Genomic DNA, 19,275 nt, shown 5'->3' with positions numbered 1-19,275 from the left:
TGTTTATGGAAATGAGATATCTTAGTGAAATTATTAGTGTTTTCATCTTAGTTAAAAGTGGAGATAACATATTGGTCCATTAAAAAATGTGGCTGAAGAGCTTAATTATTTTAGCTTGCTAAGCATCAAAAATATCTACTTTTGGCTTTAATTTGGAAAAAATGTCTAGCCCTTCATTGTGGCCCTGATATGTCCACTGAGTAAATGGAAACAATAATTCTCTTTATTACTTTCTGCTTCTCCCTGTATTATTTTCTGTTGTCACCAAGTTTTTTGTGCCTCAGTGATTGGAGGGTTATAAATTGCAGTTGTCTTGTCAACAGAGCAATAATTTTCACAAATAGGACTTTAGCTTAGATCTGGCCATTCTAGGAATGTCTTATGAAGTTTATATATTAACAGTTTTTCCAGCCAAAAATTGATAGAAGTTAGTATGTCTTTTTAAATAATAAATCTAAATGATCAAAATCAAATTAAAGATTTAATTTTTAAAGACTGAAGGAAAAATTTTGAAGCTATATGAGTTTAATTTTTAAGGAGTTTTAGAAGAACCAAATGGCTATTTTGTTTATTAAAACTTAGGTAGACATATGGAAAATAGTTTATAGGGTTTTTGAGTGTCCTTTTACATGTGAGACCTCCCTTTTTCGTGCTCTTTGTTGGGGGGTGTTGATGTATTTCTGAGTTTGGATCAGAAAAATACATGTATATATGTCACTTTGACAATAGTCAGTGAAGCTTAGCTTACCACCAGTTGGTTCTGGGAAGCAAGTGCATGCATCATGTGAAATTCTGTAGAATGCTAAAACAAACATATGAAAACACTAATCTTTTACTGTCTTAATGAAGAATTTTAGTAAGTAAATATTAAGAAAATAAAATGTCCTTTGATCTTGACCTAGTTTGACTTTTTAACATACACTGTACTTAATATTCTTTTGAATTGTGTTTATTAATAACATATAGAAAAATTTATTATATGACTTTTCAAGTAGCTTATAATCTTAAGAGATGGGACATAGTAAATAATTACTGAATTACATGGGCGAATGAACTTTGCCCACTTCTGCTATAGCATACATATAACTGTGGTTTGCATTTGCCTTAGTTGATAGATTATAATCGCCTGTAGGGAAAGTCTTCTTAGCTACTTGTTGCTTTCCTACCCTTCTCCCTTACCCACAAGTGTCTCGCAGATAGGTCCCTAAAGAGTGCTTGTCCAAAAGAATATAGACGACACTGATTTATTTATTTATTTATTTATTTGAGATGGGACTTGCCTTTTTTTTTTTTTTTTTTTTTTTTTAAGATAAGGTCTTGCTCTGTGGAGTGCAGTGGCGGCATCATGGCTCTCACCTCAGCCTCTGAAGTAGCTGGGACCACCAGCTCATGCCACCATGCCCATCTAATTTTTAATTTGTGTAGAGATGGGTTCTCGCCATGTTGCTCAGGCTGGTCTCAAACTCTTGGCCTCCCAAAGTGCTGGGATTACAGGCATGAGCCACTGCACCTTGCCCTGATATGATTTCTGCAGGCCATCTACTATTAATATATAGGCAAAGACAGTATAGAAAGAATTATTTCTTCTTCTCCAAGGTATTTCTATTTATAAAGGGGATGTTTTTAAAAGTCCCAGTACACAGTGTCACATTTCAGTTGGCTCAAAGTCAAATTAAATCAAAATGAAGGCTTTGAGGTTGCCCCTAAATAACAGCTTTACCTGGAACAGTCTCCTTTTGGATTTATCTGTACCTATTTCCCCCCCAGATTTTCCCTTCCCATCGCCTTATATACTCGCAGATTGTCTCTGAAAGATAAAAAAAAAACTTCTCCCCACAACTCATTCCTCCACTTAGTGTAGGAGACATCACATTTTCTCTGTCCAGTTGTCAGGGGTTGGATTGTAACTAGGAGTTAGATACTGAACGAGAGAGACAGGAGTTTCTATTCATGGGTTTTAAAATAAAAGCCTATATTGCCTGACAATCCCCATTTTTTTTTTCTTTGAAACAAGGTCTTGCTGTTTTGCCCCGGCTGGAGTAAGTGGCTGTCTATAGGTGTGATCACAGTGCACGGCAACCTTGAACTGTTGGGCTGGAGTGATCTTCCTGCTTCAGCCCCCTGCTATGGGAGTGTGCAACTGCATCTGGCTTTACATTTTTAAAGCAGAATATTTTGTGGGGGAACAGAATGTTGTGATTAAGATCACTAGATTCTAAGCCCTATAAGGGCACAAATTTTGGTCGGTTTGCTCACTGCTGTATTCCCAGCACTTAGAACAGGGTCTCGCACATTGTATGTCCGTTCTTATGCCAACCATGCTATTTTGGTTATTATAGCTTTATATTCTATTTTGAAGACTTGTAGTGTGGTGCTTCCAGCTTTGTTATTTGCTATTTGAGATCTTTTGTGGTTCCACAAAAGATGGATGTGGTTCTCTTTTTAAAAAAGATAGACGGGGTCTCGCCATGTTGCCTGGGTTGGTCTCAAACTCCTGGGCTCAAGTGATCCTCCTGTCTTGGCATCTCAAAGTGCCGGGATTACAGGCATGAGCCACCATGCCCAGCCTCCATAGAAATAATAATTTAAAAAAAAAAATGTTGGCCAGGCACAGTGGCTCACGCCTGTAATCCCAGCACTTTGGGAGGCCGAGGCGGGTGGATCATGAGGTCATGAGTTCAAGACCAGCCTGGCCAACATGGTGAAACTCCATCTCTACTAAAAATACAAAAATTAGCCAGGTGTGGTGGTAGGCACCTGTAATCCCAGCTACTTGGGAGGCTGAGGCAGGAGAATCGCTTGAACCCGGGAGGTGGAGGTTGCAGTGAGCCAAGACTACGCCATTGCACTCCAGCCTGGGCGACAGAGTCAGACTCTGTCTCAGGGAAAAAAAACAAAACAAAACAGTGTTTTTCCTATTTCTGTGAACAATGTCGTTGGTATGTTGATACAGATTGCATTGAATCTGTAGATTTCTTTGAGTTGTATCTAATTATTTATTTTATGATTTATTTTTGTCATCTCCTTCCTAATCTCCTTGAGGACGTGTCAGATTTTTGTATCTATGCAGAGATATTATAGTTATTAGAAACGTTTAAGGATTAAATAAAAAGCAGTATACTGTATATGTTTTGCTTTGTAAACCATAAAGAACTTATTAGACATTAGGTATTGCTAGCAAATAATAATATAAGTAAACCTTATTGTGATATTGTACAATTCCTGGATGTGTCTTTATAGTAAAGTATTTTTTTAAATCTAGTAAGTGCCCATTACATCTACTGAGACAACTTTGAATTCTTGAACTTTCCAAGAGTACAACAAAGCTGTTAAAGCAGAAAACACCTCTGATAAAGACCCAGGTTCGGCCTGGCATGGTGGCTCACACCTGTAATCCCAGCACTTTGGGAGGCCGAGGCAAGCAGATCAATTAAGGTCAGGAGTTCAAGACCAGCCTGGCCAATGTGGCGAAATCCCGTCTCTACTAAAAATACAAAAATTAGCCGGGTGTGGTGGTGTGCCTGTAGTTCCAGCTACTCCAGAGGCTGAGGCAGCAGGAGAAATGCTGGAGATAATGACACTGTGCTTTAGCCTGGCAAACAGAGTGAGACTGTCTCAAAAAAAAAAAAAAAAAAAAAAAAAAGCCAGGTTCAATGCAGCCTCATTTGGTCAACTAATTATTTTTACAAAAGCATCTTCTGAATGTCACCTTGTAAGAAAATGAAGATTTTGTGAATGCTGATGATAGGAGTTTGTATTTCAGTGACAAAGAAAGGAGGATCTGTTATTTATATCACATATTTCTTCATTGAATAACTAAGTCAGCATCATCTATTCAGAATATTTAATACTGACAAAATACAGTCATCCAAAGATGCAACAGTTCATATATTTCAAAGTTACACTGGTGTTCAAGTGAATGATGGGTAGTTTTGATGTTCAGTTGAATAATAAGAAGGATTATGTGGTAATTAGTCATACGTTTTTGAAAATCTTATTTTCCTATTTCTCCCCTCTTCCAATTCTTAGGTGAAGAACAAAAACATGGAGTAAATTAAGTGATTTAAAGAGTTTTGCCACACCCTGAGCAGAATAAAAAGCACTGTTGAGAATCGCTATTTTAAGTAATTAATGAAGAATTTAAGGAGGGCAGTATACACATTGGTGATGGGAAGTTTTCAATGTAGCAGTCAAGCTGTGGAATGTCTGTTTAAATTGTCCTCATCAGTTTTGGATGGTGGTTGCCACATCCCACTTACATGACTTGCATTGGGCTTTGTAGTCATAGACCACCATCTGTTGTTGCAACCCAGTTGATAACCTCCAGCAACTTTTTTACTTCTTCTCAAATCATGCCTAAATTCTACCGCCTGACTTTCTGTTTCCCATTGTGAACTCTTAGCTCTTATCAGGCTGTTAACTATCTCTAAACTTTGGTCATTTTTGAGTCTCTGCATTCTTTTGTGTCGATATTCACGTACGCATGCACGCACACACACAATATATTTTACTATCTTTTCCTTTCCCCTTTAGTCTCTCCAACTCCTACCTTCCTTCTGAGGTTCAGTTTAGTTCCCACATTATCTGTGAAGTGTTTTCTTTACCTGTTTGACTGTCTCCTCTTCTAAAATACTGCATTTATGCATTTAGTTGCTTCTCTTGGTCTTGTTGCAGAAAACAAGTTTCATGGGAACAAGGGCCATGCATTATCTTTATATTTTCCACAGTGCTGAGTGTAAGGGAAATTCAATAAATACTTAACAGTATTTTACCATGAACTCCATCAATAATAGCACAGGTGCCTCTAAAATTAGATATTTGGGATCTTTTGATTAGTTCTGGATGCATCAAATAAGCATAACTAAACTATTCCTTTTTTTGTTTTATTTTTGAGACGGAGTCTTGCTCTGTCACCCGGGCTGAAGTGCCGCAGCTTTCCAAGTACCTGGGACTACATGTGTGCACCACCATGCCCGGCTAATTTTTGTATTTTTTAGTAGAGATGGGATTTCACCATGTTGGCCAGGCTAGTCTTGAACTCCTGGCCTCAAGTGATCTGCGTGCCTTGGCCTCCGTAAAATAGTTTCCTATTAGAGAAAACCTAATGCCAGGGTATTTGATACACTTTAGTTAACAGTAACTGAAATGGATTCAACTGATTTAAAAATTGAGAAATTATATTATGAAAGATGAAGGTCTAAATCTTTAATTATTCTGTATATGTTTTACTTATTAATGATATTTAAAGTTTGCTTCTATCTAAGATTTGTACAATAGTAAAATATAAAGTTAATGTATAATTTATAAATACCAAATACAGGCATACCTCAGTTAATAACTGGGATACATTCTGAGAAATGGATCATTAGGTGATTTCGTCCTTTTGCAAAAAATCACAGAATGTACCTACACAAACCTAGATGGTATAGCCTTCTACACACCTAGGCTATATGGTATAGCCTGTTGCTCCTAGGCCACAAACCTGTACAGTATGTTACTGTACTGAATAGTATAGGTAATTTTAACACGGTGGCAAGTATTTGTGTATTTAAACAAACATAGAAAAGGTGCAGTAAATACATGGTATTATCATCTTAGGGGACTACCGTTGTATATCTGCTCCATTGTTCACCAGAATGTTGTTATGTTGCAAATGACTGTATATATCTTACAGTACTAAGCCCATGGCCTTCCATATTTTCATTTCTCATCTTGTGGTTTTGCTGCTTCTTTTGTTTTGTTTTTTTGAGACAGGATCTCTGTCTTCCAGGCTGGAGTACAGTGATGCTATCTCAGCTCACTGCAACCTCCACCTCCTGGGCTGAAGTGATCCTCCCACCTCAACCTCATGAGTAAGCTGAGACTGCAGGCTCACACCACCACACCCAGCTAATTTGTGTATTTTTGTAGAGATGAGGTTTCACCTTTTTGCCCAGGCTGGTCTCAAACTCCTGGCTTCAAGTGATCTGACCACCTCGGCCTCCCAAAGTGCTGGGATTTTGTGCATGAGCCACTGTGCCCGGCCTGCTTCTTGTTTTTTGGGTTCATTTGAGTTTAGAAGCTTAGGTGATTGCCAGACAGTTGCAAAGATGATTGTAGGAAGAATCTCATTTTAAAGATCCTGACATGAAACATCAGAACTCTTTGATGACATCCAAGCTGATTTAAAATCGTTTTATGTAATTTAAAGAAGAAAAGAGGATATTGGTGGCTCACATCTGTAATCCCAGCACTTTGGGAGGCCAAGGTGGGAGGAACGCTTGAGCCTGGGAGTTTGAGACCAGCTTGGGCAACATATCAAGACTCCATCTCTTAAAGAAAAGGCAAAAAGATGGCCGGGTGCAGTGGCTCACACCTGTAATTCCAGCACTTGGGGAGGCCGAGGCGGGTGGATCACAAGGTCAGGAGTTTGAGACCAGCCTGGCCAATATTGTGAAACCCTGTCTCTACTAAAAATACAAAAATTAGCCTGGCGTGGTGGCGGGTGCCTGTAGTCCCAGCTATTCGGGAGGCAGAGGCAGAAGAATTGCTTGAACCTGGGAGGCGGAGGTTGCAGTGAACCGAGATCGTGCCACTGCACTCCAGCCTGGGCAACAGAGTGAGACTCTGTCTCAAAAGAAAAAGAAAAAGATTAAAATAATAAATGAAGAATAAAAGAGGTAGACTTTGAAAACAGATCATTCAGGGTTTTTTTCACACACACATGGGGAGCAGGAAGTTTTGTGCACAAGGAATCTTAAAGTCTTTCAAATGTGTTGGTAACTTGGGAAAAGATGGAAATGTTTATTTCTCTGGAGATTATGTCCTTAAACCTGGTTGTACTGTGACTTGAAAGAGGATCCTAAAATATCAGAGGGACAAAAGGTTGTGATTGTCAGAGAGTAGTTGGAAAGGTCTGTATTCGGTGGCAGTGAGTACAGACAGAAAGCCTGGAAAGAGGTAGTATATATTGGGTTCTTGGTGGGATTAAGGCAGGGCTGACTTCGGCTTCTTTAATAGTGGGATGGGGAAGTTGGGGAACTATAAAATGCAGAAATGCTGGAGTGTTGTTTTTGAGATGATAGTGAAGAGTATTAAGATTGTGTTGGAGCTATACTTTAAAAAAAAAAAAAAAAGACTTTATTTTTTAGAGCCGTTTTAGATTCACAGTAAAATTGAGAGGAAAGTACAGATTTCCCATATACCTCCTGCCCCTGCACATGCATAGCCTCCCCGTTATCAGCCTCTCGCTAATCAGCACCTGCACCAGAGTGGTGCACTTGTTACAGTTGATGAACCTACACTGACACTTTGTCACTTGAAGTTCATAGTTTACATTAGGGTTCACTTATGGTGGTATACATTTTATGGGTTTGGGCAAATGTCACTTAGTAATAAGCATTTAAGTTTCCACATGTCTTTTTGTGGCTTGATAGCTTATTTCTCTTTAGTGCTGAATAATATTTCATTATGTGGATGCACTACAGTTTATTAATTCACCTACTGAAGGACATCTTGGTTGCTTACAAGTTTTGGCAATTACGAATAAAGCTGCTATAAACATCCATGTTCAGGTTTTGTGTGGACATAAGTTTTTACTTCCTTCGGGTAAATACCAAGGAGCACAGCTCTATGGTGTAAGAATATGTTTAGTTTTGTAAGAAACTGCCAAACTGTCTTCCAAAGTGTACCATTTTGCATTCCTACCAGCAGTGAATGAGAATTCCTATTGTTCCACATCCTTGCCAGCTTTTGGTGTTGTCAGTGTTCCGGATTTTGGCCATTCTAATAGGTTTGTAGTGGCACCTCATTGTCATTTTAGTTTGCATTTCCCCAATGACATACGGCATGGGGCTTCTTTTCATATGCTAATCTGTATATCTTCTTTGCTGATGTGTCTGTTAAGGTCTTTGGCCCATTTTAAAATCAGGCTATTTTCTCTGAGTTTTGAGAGGTCCTTGCATATTTTAGATAACAGTCCTTTAATCTGTGGTTTGTCTTTTCATTCTCTTGACATTCTCTTGCACAGAGCAAAAATTTTTAATTTTAATGAAGTCCAGCTTATCAATTCTTTCTTTGATAAATCCTGCATTTGGTATCTATAAAAAGTCATCACCAAACCCACATTCATCTAGATTTTTCTCCTATGCTATGTTCTAGGAGTTTTATTGTTTCCTATTTTTCATTTAGGTTTGCGATGCATTTTGAGTTAATATTTGGGAAGGGTATAAGGTCTGTGTCTAGATTCTTTTTTTTTTTGTATGTGGATATCCAGTTTTTCTACCACTGTTGGTTGAAAAAACTCTTTTCTTTATTGTATTGCCTTTGTCCTTTGACAAAGATGGTTGACTTTATTTATGTGGTGCCATTAACCGTGCTCTCTGTTCTGTCCCATTGATCTATTTTGTTCTTTCACCAGTACCTCACTGTCTTGATTACTATAGGTTATAGGTGTACTTTTAAGCTCAATCCATAGAATATTTCCATTCACTTCTCGAGTCCAGGTATTCAGACATCCTGTCTTACAAATCTGACTACCATTTCCTCACACCTTCCACATCATGAGGAGCTATTTTATCATTGTTAATACATTTGGAGTTTTGCCTGTAGGTGATGGAAGCCATTAATTGTCAGAGAAGTAAGTTGATCATATTTTCACTTTTGGTAAATGACTCCTACTCCAGGCTGAAGAGCCACTGGAGTGGGGCTACAATAGAGGTAGTAAGGGCCTATCAAATAAATATATGAAAGAGCATTTCACCTAATAATGAGCATGAAGTGATTTAGATGACCTTTAAATCTTGCTTTCAGTTGTTGGTGTGCCTCCGTGTAAGAGTGAAACTTCTTATAACAGAATACAGTTTCTACCAGAAGAGAGTTATGCTGTGTGGGAATTGGAGGTGGGGGAGGCATGTCATGTAGCAAAATCTCCTGGGGAACTTTGAAACAACATATCCCTGGCTTTTCACCCCCAATCAGTGCCAGCATCAAACAGTTGCTAATGGGAATCTGCTGGATTCTCAGGGGGGAACCATTGCACTAGGGCATGTCTTTTCTAAGAAAATGGAAATATTAACTGGGAGAATAAAGGGTCACAGAAATGAAACAGTTTACTTGCAAGTTAAATCTTGTTTGTTGGAGAGAGAAATTTTTTTAACTGCCTAAACAGGTTTTGCTGATGAGGACGTTTTAGCATGTTTATGTTTTCTTTTTAATGAACAGAATTAAAACAGTATCTCATAACTGTTAGATATTTCTCTTGTTTGTTTATTTATTTCTTTTTGAGACTGAGTCTTGCTCTATTGCCCAGGCTGGAGGGCAGTGGTGCGATCTCAGCTCACTGCAATCTCCACCTCCCAGGTTCAAGTGATTCTCATGCCTCAGCCTCCAAGTACCTGGGATTACAGGCACCCCCGCCCCCCGCCCCCACGCCTGGGTAATTTTTGTATTTTTAGTAGAGATGAGGTTTCACCATGTAGGCCAGGCTGGTCTTGAACTCCTGACCCCAAGTGATCTGCCCTCCTGGGCTTCCCAAAGTCCTGGGATTACAGGCATGAGCCACTGCACCTGGCTGATATTTCTCTTTTGATTTTGAGTTCTCTTTGTTTTCAGAACATGCTCAAAAAAAGAGTTAAACTTGAGACCACAGGTATGGACAGGTCTAGGTATTCAGTCTGTTTGGCTGTTTTGCAGGGTGCTAGAAATGCTGCCCTGGTATCAGTGTATTCTGATACCAGGTTAGCCCAAGTGGCCAATGATGGGAAGTGAAGAACTATGTGAAAGAACTGGAATTTCAGGTTTGGGTAGTGAGTAATTGTGGCCCTGCCTTCAGAGTCCTGGAACTTTTCACCTGGTTGTCAGCAAAAAGGCAAACACACAGAGAAGTCAGTCTGTTTAGTTTGATCATATTGATTTTTTTTTTTTTATTAGCATGGTTGAAGCTAAGGTGACCTTGATCAAGTTGCCAAAACCTGTGTCAGGTTTGGTTAAGTCACCAGAAGTTTGATTGAGACATCCTATACAAAAAAAATCGATTTGTGCTTTATTTACATAAAAATAAAACTATACTTTTGATAACGTCCTGGGCATTTCCGTCTGCTTACTCCCCCTCAATTAAAAAATGCCTAATTTAAATTAAAGAACCCGGCCAGGTGCAGTGTTTCATGCCTATAATCCCAGCACTTTGGGAGGCCTAGACCGGAGGATTGCTTGAGCTCAGAAGTTTGAGATCAGCCTCGACAAGATGATAAGACCCCTTCTCTACAAAAGAAATTATAAAAAATTAGCCAGGTGTGGTAGTACACACCTATAGCCCCAGCTACTCAAGAGGCTGAAGCGGGAGGATCACTTGAGGCCAGGAGTTTGAGGCCATAGTGAGCAAGGATCATGCCACTGCATTCCAGCCTGGGCAACAACGAGACCCTGTCTCTAAAACATAAATAAAAATTAGTTCCTCGCCCGATGGGTGCTTAAGTTGGGCGGATAGTAGCAAACGGGATCCGCTAGAGGACAGAGCCACCCAGCCCCGCTCCCCCCGTACCCATCGGTGCGCTGCTCACACCTCCAGGCAACTGGCCAATTGGGTCCTGAAGTAGCTGAAATGTGAAAAAGGCAGCAGTCCCAAAATGAAGGAACGCCTGCTGTGTCTCAAGCGCCTGGAAACCAGAGGCCCAGCAACATCTGTTGCTTTTGTTGGTGCTGTTGTTGCAGCTGCTCCTGCCTCACTGTTAGGAATGAAGAAAGAGGGGAAAATGCAGGAAGAACCACACACACTACAAAAATGGAGAGTATCCAGGTCCTAGAGGAATGCCAGAACCCCACTGCAGAGGAAGTCTTGCCCTGGTCTCAAAATTTTGACAAGATGATGAAGGCCCCAGCAGCAAGAAACCTCTGAACAGAATACAACGAAGAGAACCTACTTTTCTGGCTTGCCTGTGAAGACTTAAAGAAAGAACAGAACAAAAAAGTAATCAAAGAAAAGAGAAAAGGCTAGAATGATATATGAAGATTACATTTCTGTACTGTCACCAAAAGAGGTCAGTCTTGATTCTCAAGCTAGAGAATTCTTGAGTTAGAGAGGTGATCAATAGAAATTTGTTGGATCCTAATCCTCACATGTATAGTTCTCTCCAGCCCCAAGTAACATCTTTTCAGATGAATTCAAGGGGATGTTCAAAGCTTTGACTCTAATGAAAACACTACAAAAGGCAAAATGTTGCCCTAACTGATAGAAGGTCCCAGTTTGGGAATTGATTTTATTCCTATGACAAAAGCTCTAAGATGAGTAGGGAAAAGGAACACTGTCAAGCATTGATGACAATAACCAAATGTAATATTTTTAATTATGTCATATGTGCTATGTGAAATTCATTCTTCATTATTTCTCATATTAAATCTCATTTCAGAAATTTTAGATTTTTAAAACTGTTGACTTATACCTAAATGCTGTCACTGCGTAACAGCTTTTAAACAGTTAGAAATAAACATTTTAGAATAATAAACAGATTGTGTTTCTGTCCTAAGCTTGGATACGTTTCCTTTCTAAAGATGTAGCTCTTATTGCTGTATTAAAAGAATGCCACCTACAATGCTTACTAATGGAAATGTGTGTCCATAGATGCACTTAGGGAGCATAGTGTAAAAACATCAGGAACTTAAAATTACAAATTTGATTTCAAGTTACATTTCTGTCTCGTGACTTTGGGCAAATCGTTTATCTTCTCTGAGTTCATTTTCTCATCTGCAAATGACAAATAAAATACTTAATTATCAGGATGGCTATGAGCATTAAATAAAACAAACATGGAAAGAATAAAATGTGACATTATTTTATCAGAGTTCTTCAACTCAATAATTGTTATTTTATGCTTGTATTAAATGTCATTTTAATGCACTTCCCCTATTTTTTTCCAAAACGTACATTAAACATCTGATTTAGCTATTCATCAAAACATACAATCATATTTTAAGATGGAACACTATGTCAGTGTTATTGCTTTGCTCAATAATGTGATCCCAAATCACTACTTTCAGTTCACCATCACCTCAAATCTATAGAAATGTTTCATGACATAGATACATAGATAGATAGATAGATATACAATTGTAGGTTAAAATTAAAGTTTAAATAAGAGAAGTCATTTGAAAATTTTATTTCCAAAGGAAATAAAACAACATTCCCAAGGACAGAAATAATACCAAGTTATTTGCTAAATATATAAATGAGCTATAGGCCTAAGACTAAGATATAAGAGACTGACAATTAGAAAACACTTTTTAATATTAAGGTAGTATGATTTTCTTTAACAATTTTACAATGAAAATAAAAACTTAATAAAAGGTGGTAACGGGCTGGGCATGGTGGCTCACGCCTGTAACCCCAGCACTTTGGGAGGCTAAGGCAAGAGGATCACTTGAGCCCAGGAGTTCCACATCTGTCTGTGCAACAAAGTGAGACCCTAACTCTAAGAAAAAATAAAAATGTTTACAATAAAAATAAAATTTAAAATAATAATGTGTCCATGAAAACTTTAATTTTAGAGTAGTTTTATATTTACAGAAAAACTGTAAATAGAAAGGTCCCTTACAGACCTATGGGACATCTGTCAAAATTAATAAACCAGTATTGGTCATTAAGTTCATACTTTATTCAGATTTCCTTAGTTTTAACCGGAGGTCCCTTTTCTGTCCCAGGATCCCATTCAGGATACCACATTATATTTAGTTGTCATGTTTCCTTAGGCTTCTCTTAGTTGTGACAGTTCTGAAACCTTCCTTGTTTTTGATGACTGTTTTGAGAAAGAAACTGGTATTTCGTGGAATGTCCCTCTGTGGAGATTTGTCTGATGTTTTTCTCATGACTAGACATGGGTTTTTGGTTTTTGGAAGAACGCAAAGGTAAAGTGCCATGCTTATCACATGATATCAAAGGTACATGCCATCATCAGGACTCCTCTTAGCTGTGACAGTCTCTCAAACTTTAGGCTACTCTTAGCTGTTGATGCTAACTTTGATCACTTAGCTGAGTTAGCATCTATTATGTTTCTCCACTGTAAAGTAACACATTTTTTTTTTTGAGACGGAGTCTCGCTTTGTCACCAGGTTGGAGTACAGTGGCGCGATCTCAGCTCACTGCAACCTCTGTCTCCCGGGTTCAAGCCATTCTCCTGCCCCAGCCTCCCGAGTAGCTGGGACTACAGGCACATGCCACGAAGCCCGGCTAATTTTTGTATTTTTAGTAGAGACGGGATTTCACTATGTTGCCCAGGCTGGTCTCGAACTCCTGAGCTCAGGCATTCCACCTACCTCAGCCTCCAAAGTGCTGGGATTACAGGTGTGAGCCACTGCACCTGGCCAAAGTAATACATTTTTAAAGAGATTATATTGAAGGTAAAATTTCTGGACATTTACACTGAGCTAAACAAATTCTGAGCAGATTCTTCAACCCTGATATTAGGTTGCATTAAGTGATTACTAATACATGCTATAAAGAAAATACAGTAAAGTAGAAAAATAAAAGTCCAAAAGTCTTAGCCTGAATATTCACCTAATAGAGGTGAAAGTGAATTTTTCCCTTGAACTGTCTGTGTAAATAATTACAATAATCCTCCATATACTTTCAATATTAAATATCTTAGTCTTACTAATTGTCATAAGAGGTAACTTAAATTTAAACTGGCAGTTTTGCTTACTGCATTTCTATATTGCCCTCCACTAGTCAGTGAACACTGAATATTGAAATAATGTAAAAGACCTGATGTATTTCCTGCCGGCTTTAACCGATTTGTCATAAATATGTTTCTTGTATATGATTTTTAAATGTTTGCTAAATAATGTGTTCGGTTTTGTAAAATTATGTATCGAATGGGTATAAATTTTTACTACCATGTTCATCATACTTAATCTATAACCATATATTGTACTCTACCAATATTTATTAGTGGACAATAAAGAAGTTCTAAATGCATGAATACAACTTAAGAGACACCACACTTGGTTATTTTGCAATGCCAGAATAACAGTGGGTACTCAATAAATTGAATAGTTAATCCAGATTATGTTTCCTCCAATTTAAGCTTTTCTGTTTTTTTTTAATTCCCCCTTCCTAGAATCAGTTTTATCATTTTACCTATGTACAATAATATACTACTGGAAAATGCTAGAATTTTCACCATGTAGTAGAATTTGAGCATGACAATAATGTAAAAAAATTCAGAAGTCTCAAACTAGGTAGCTTTCTTTGAGTTTTCAAAGTAAATCAGAATAGAGCTGTTTTCATTTTACTATATTGTGGAAATCTATGGATGTTAGTGTAAAATGCATGTGCATTACACTGACTTAAAATATTTTGAATTAATAAAGAATTCAACAATGAAAAAATTAATTAAAAAATAAAAGAATGCTTAATTTTAAGTAGTTATCTTGCATACCTACCTAAAATATATTCATAGTAAATACATGGTACCTGTTTAGATTGCAAAAACATAGTTTTAAACTTTCTCTCAACTTTCTTAAATTCATTGAGTATTTGAAAAAATTTAAATGAAAAGTTGGGTATAGAAACATATTCTTTTTCAATTATGAGAACACTGAGTGCAGTGAAATGATTTGTTTGCCTTGTGACATTAACTTGTGTTTTTTCCCTTCAATTTTGTGTGTAGAGTACCTGGTTTAGAGAAAGCAGGAACTGAGAAAGTATGACTATTCTTTTTTGGGAAAGTTCAAATCTGGTTTCTTAACTATACCTGCATTTTGGGATGTTTCTTTATTGTTTTTTCCATATTCGCATATTTTAATGCAAATTCTAGCAATAATACTGTATTTAAAATAGCTAGAAAGGCTAGGTGTAGTGGCTCATGCCTATAATCCCAGCACTTTGGGAGGCTGAGGTGGGCAGGTCACTTGAGCTCAGGAGTTTGAGACCACCTTGGGCAACATAGTGAGACACCATCTCTACTGAAATTACAAAAATTAGCCAGACGTGGTGGTGCACACCTGTAGTCCCAGCTACTTGGGAGGCTGAGGCATGAGAATCACTTGAACCCGGGCAGAGGTTGCAGTGAGCCGAGATTGTGCCACTGCACTTCAGCCTAAGCGATAGAGCAAGATTCTGTCTCAAAAAGAAAAAAAAGAACTAGAGAGAAAAATATCAGTACACATCTATTTTGAAGTATTTTAATGAGTTACTAAATTGTGGTAGCCTTCTAAAAAGGCTTATACATGTTTCCTTTTTACTTTTTAGGCTCAGTGAAAATGTAAGGCAAGATGATATGATATAGTAAACTTCGGAGATAGTAAAACTCTAAGATTTGAAGTAGTAAATAGGGAAATCTACAAACCCTCTGCACCAGTTGTTTCAGTTAAAAATATGGTTGAAAATGATTTATCCCAAATATCAAGAGATTGCATAATATATAAAAGCATTTTAATTGACAGCTATACTGGGGTATGGTAAGGTACTTTTGCTAGGTATTTGTCTAGGAGATTTCTTATTTTTCCAGATATTCTGCTAAGGAAAAAATATTAATGAAGTTCTATTAATATAGATATAAAGGTACCCGTAGGAAATCTGGGCTTTTCTTGCTTTCTTTGCCACTAACTGGCTGTGTGTCCTTGGACACATCAGAATGCTCTAGGCCTAAATTCTTTATCTTTTCGGTGAATATGTTGTCCTAGGTAATCCTTAGATCTTTTTCAGCTCCAATATCCTGTGATTTCACACTTTTTAGATTGAGAATTGGCAACCTTTGGAAGACTGTGTGCAATTTATCTTCATACCACTGACTTAATTTCTGCTGGGAGCTAATATAGAGCCTTCTACCATATTATAATAGAAAACAGATTTTTTAAAAGGCCAAACTATGGTCCATCACACAGGAATTCAGTCATTACAGATTATGGGTTTATTGCTTGCTTCTCATTTCTACTTTGTATAACTTCACTTCTTTTCTCTCACTTTCTTACTCTGTTTTCTTTCATTTCTGTTATATTTTTTCAATAGTTTTTCCAAATATTGCATTTCTTATCATGACTATCTGTATATATTGAAAAGAGCCCTTTATTAGGTTACCACATCTTGTGAAAGTTCTTTCTGTTCAATTACTTGGTGTCTAGAGTTACTGTAGCATTCCAGTTTTTTAGATACTGCCAGCCTACAAACATGCCATATGTACATAAACAGACACAGTCTGAATTACATACTTTATTAGAGAAGTCATTCAACCACGTCATTGCTTTAAGCTGGTATATTTCACCTCCTTTATCCCGGAATTGTCTGATCTAAAACCTTTTTGCTTGTTTGATTGATTCTCTTTATATATTAATTTTCTTTCTTTTTTTTTTTTTTTTTTTGAGGTGGAGTCTTGCTCTGTTGCCCCAGGCTAGAGGACAGTGGCACGCCGTGGCTCACCACAGCTTCTGCCTCCTGGGTTCAAGCAATTCTCCTGCCTCAGTCTCCCAAGTAGCTGGGATTACAGGCGCTCACCACCATGCCTGGCTAATTTTTTTGTGTTTTTGGTAGGGACGGGGTTTCACCATGTTGGTCAGGCTGGTCTCGAACTCCTTACCTCAGGTAATCTACCCGCCTTGGCCTCCCAAAGTGCTGGGATACAGGCGTGAGCCATGGCACTGGACTATTTATTAATTTTCACCATAAACAGTTGGTACCATAGTAACTTAAAAGGAGAGCAGTGATTTTCGGCCAGGTGCTGTGGCTCACGCCTGTAATCCCAGCACTTTGGGAGGCTGAGGCTGGTGGATCATGAGGTCAGGAGATCGAGACCATCCTGGCTAACACAGTGAAACCCCGTCTCTACTAAAAAAAACAAAAAATTAGCCGGGCGCGGTGGTGGGCGCCTGTGGTCCCAGCTACTCAGGAGGCTGAGGCAGGAGAATGGCGTGAACCCGGGAGGTGGAGCTTGCAGTGAGCCGAGATGGCGCCACTGCACTCCAGCCTGGGCGACAGAGCGAGACTCGGTCTCAAAAAAAAAAAAAAAGAAAAGGAGAGCAATGATTTTCTAAAAATATATTTATGAATTCATGGGTTTAATATCCTTGTGTCTAAAAACCTTTCTGAAGGAATCTTAAATTTACATTCAATCAGTGATCAATTTTGACTATCATTTTTTTTTAGTACCTGAAGTCTTCTGTAATAAATTAAACAAGTAACCATTTGAATTGGTTATAGTAGCTAGTAGTGTGGTTGAGGGTTTTGTGTTTACCATCAGTGAAGTCATTTTGTTTGGAATGAGGCATAATGGGACTCTGTGTTAGGGAAGCTTGCCAGACAGAGTGAAGTCCTAGCCTTGAAGCAACAGGATTTGTTAAAAAGACGCCAAACTTTTAAGCACTGGAATAGAATTACAGTTTTGTTGATAATGGGCTATAATGTTCTTTTTCTGGAGTCTAGCAAATAGCTATGGTAATGGAGACTTCCAGGGAGTACAGAAATGAGACTTAAGGAATTATTAGTTACCTAGCACGCACCTGTTACATGTTTCTTGGATATACTTAGAGCGCTAAAGAAGCTAATGTTAATTCAGTGCATGTTATGTGCCAAGTATTCTGCACATGCATTTTTGCATCTACACAACAGCTCTAGGTTTTGGTATTACTTACCCGTTTTACAGAAGGAGGAAACTTGAGACTGATACCTATTTTATAGAAAGAGGAGACTGAGACACCAAGCAAGTAACTTGGCCAAGGTCACACTGCAGAAGATTGGCACCCAATTGGTCTGACTCCAGAGCCTGTTCTCTGAACTGCTTTGTGTTACTATTTTACTTTAACTCCAAAGCTTATTTTGGGGATGAGAGGTTAGGAACCTTGTTGCTAAGTATTCCTGTGGCATGTCTCCTTGGAGAATAAGAATATGGTCCTCACCCAATTAAGAGACATCTGAGCCAGCCTAAGATTTTTTATTATCTGGTAGATGTCTGCCTGGATGCCCTCTGAAAACTGTGCAAATAAGTTGACTGCTTATGTCTGTGTGATGAAGAAGTAGTTTCACTTATGTTTTTTCTTGTTACTTTATAAAGACTGACACTTTGAAAAAACATGTTTGAGAACTATTAATACAGCAGAGTGCTTCCTGACTATAATAGATAATTAAGGATGGGTAAATTTAAACAAGTTTTAAATTTACTGAGGACCTTTCAATTTGTTAGGTTAGAACAGAAGCCTTTTTTCTAATCTGAGTGCCCATATTTTTTTTTCCATCTAAGAGCCTATTTGAGGAATTAGATGATGCATTTAGTTTTGGACATGTTTTTTACACACTGACTTCAAGGGGCACTGATGTAGACTTGTCTGATAGTTTAGTGACTGGATTTGGAGCTCAGAAGCTGAACCTAGAGATGGAGATTTAAAAAATTTTTGACATATGCGTTTGCTTAATCTGTGTTATAAACTGTTATAGCAGAAACGACTTTGGTGGATTTTAGAGGCCCAGCTGTATATTACAGTTTTAGAGAGAGTCCTGATTTAGGAAACAAGAATTTTAGTTTTAGTTGTGTTTTGCTTGTAGACTGTGAGAACTTGACCACCCCAGTTTACTAATTAAAAATGGAATCATTGATTTAGCTCTTCAGTCTTGTCTATTACTGAAAAAATTGTAAGATACCCGGGCTTTGTAATCAAAGATTATAAGGATCTTTTATATCTGTAGGTACTCCCTCTGGATCAGATATCAGAAAATGTATTCTCAAGAATCACCTTGATGCAGAAGGGTGTATAGGTACACAGGGGAGAGGAAGAGGAGCAGGAAAGATGACAGAGAATCAAAGACATGATTAAGCCAGTAAAATGCTTTTCTTTACTTATACATTTTCAGTTTATGGACTTCTCTATAGAAATAAGCAAAAGCTACATGCCAGAGCAAAAGTGTCTTTTTCTGCCGTAATAAGTGGCTTAGTGATTGTGGAGAGCCATTTCAGTTTTGATTTATTAGTGTTAGTTGTTAGTATGTACTATAAGGTGTGGGTATGTTGATTGCTTATCCTGATTTTTTAGATTTCTGAAAGGCAACTGTTAAAGCACAGTAGCAGTGTGGAAGTGCTGGTACGAAAAGGTACATGAGAGCAGTGGAAAAGAAAGTGAAACTTAAATTTACCTAGACGTATTCACACTGGCCACTGGCACAATGTCATTTTGCATTTATGAACAAATGGGTTTTGAAATAGCCTTCTGGAACCTAATCTTTTACAGAGAAACTTCTGTATCAGCAAACATCCCTTGATTCTGGTTATATTTTCTTACTCTGGTTTTTCAAACTTATGATAATAGTTTCCTCTTTATCAG

At 37.9% G+C, this 19,275-nt stretch overlaps 1 protein-coding gene and 1 pseudogene across 4 annotated transcripts in view; both read left to right on the top strand.

The window, feature by feature from the left end:
• ELF1 (E74 like ETS transcription factor 1) overlaps positions 1-19,275 on the top strand; it is a 126,358-nt gene that overhangs the window by 57,395 nt on the left and 49,688 nt on the right. The gene's annotated exons all lie outside the window — the stretch shown is intronic.
• On the top strand, positions 10,521-12,460 carry LOC129011520 (regulator of G-protein signaling 17-like; annotated as a pseudogene).

This window comes from Pongo pygmaeus, chromosome 14 (assembly GCF_028885625.2).
Source record: "Pongo pygmaeus isolate AG05252 chromosome 14, NHGRI_mPonPyg2-v2.0_pri, whole genome shotgun sequence".
NCBI lineage: Eukaryota > Metazoa > Chordata > Mammalia > Primates > Hominidae > Pongo > Pongo pygmaeus.
Note: the sequence above shows the minus strand (reverse complement) of the source record. Positions and strands in the feature narration are given on the sequence as shown.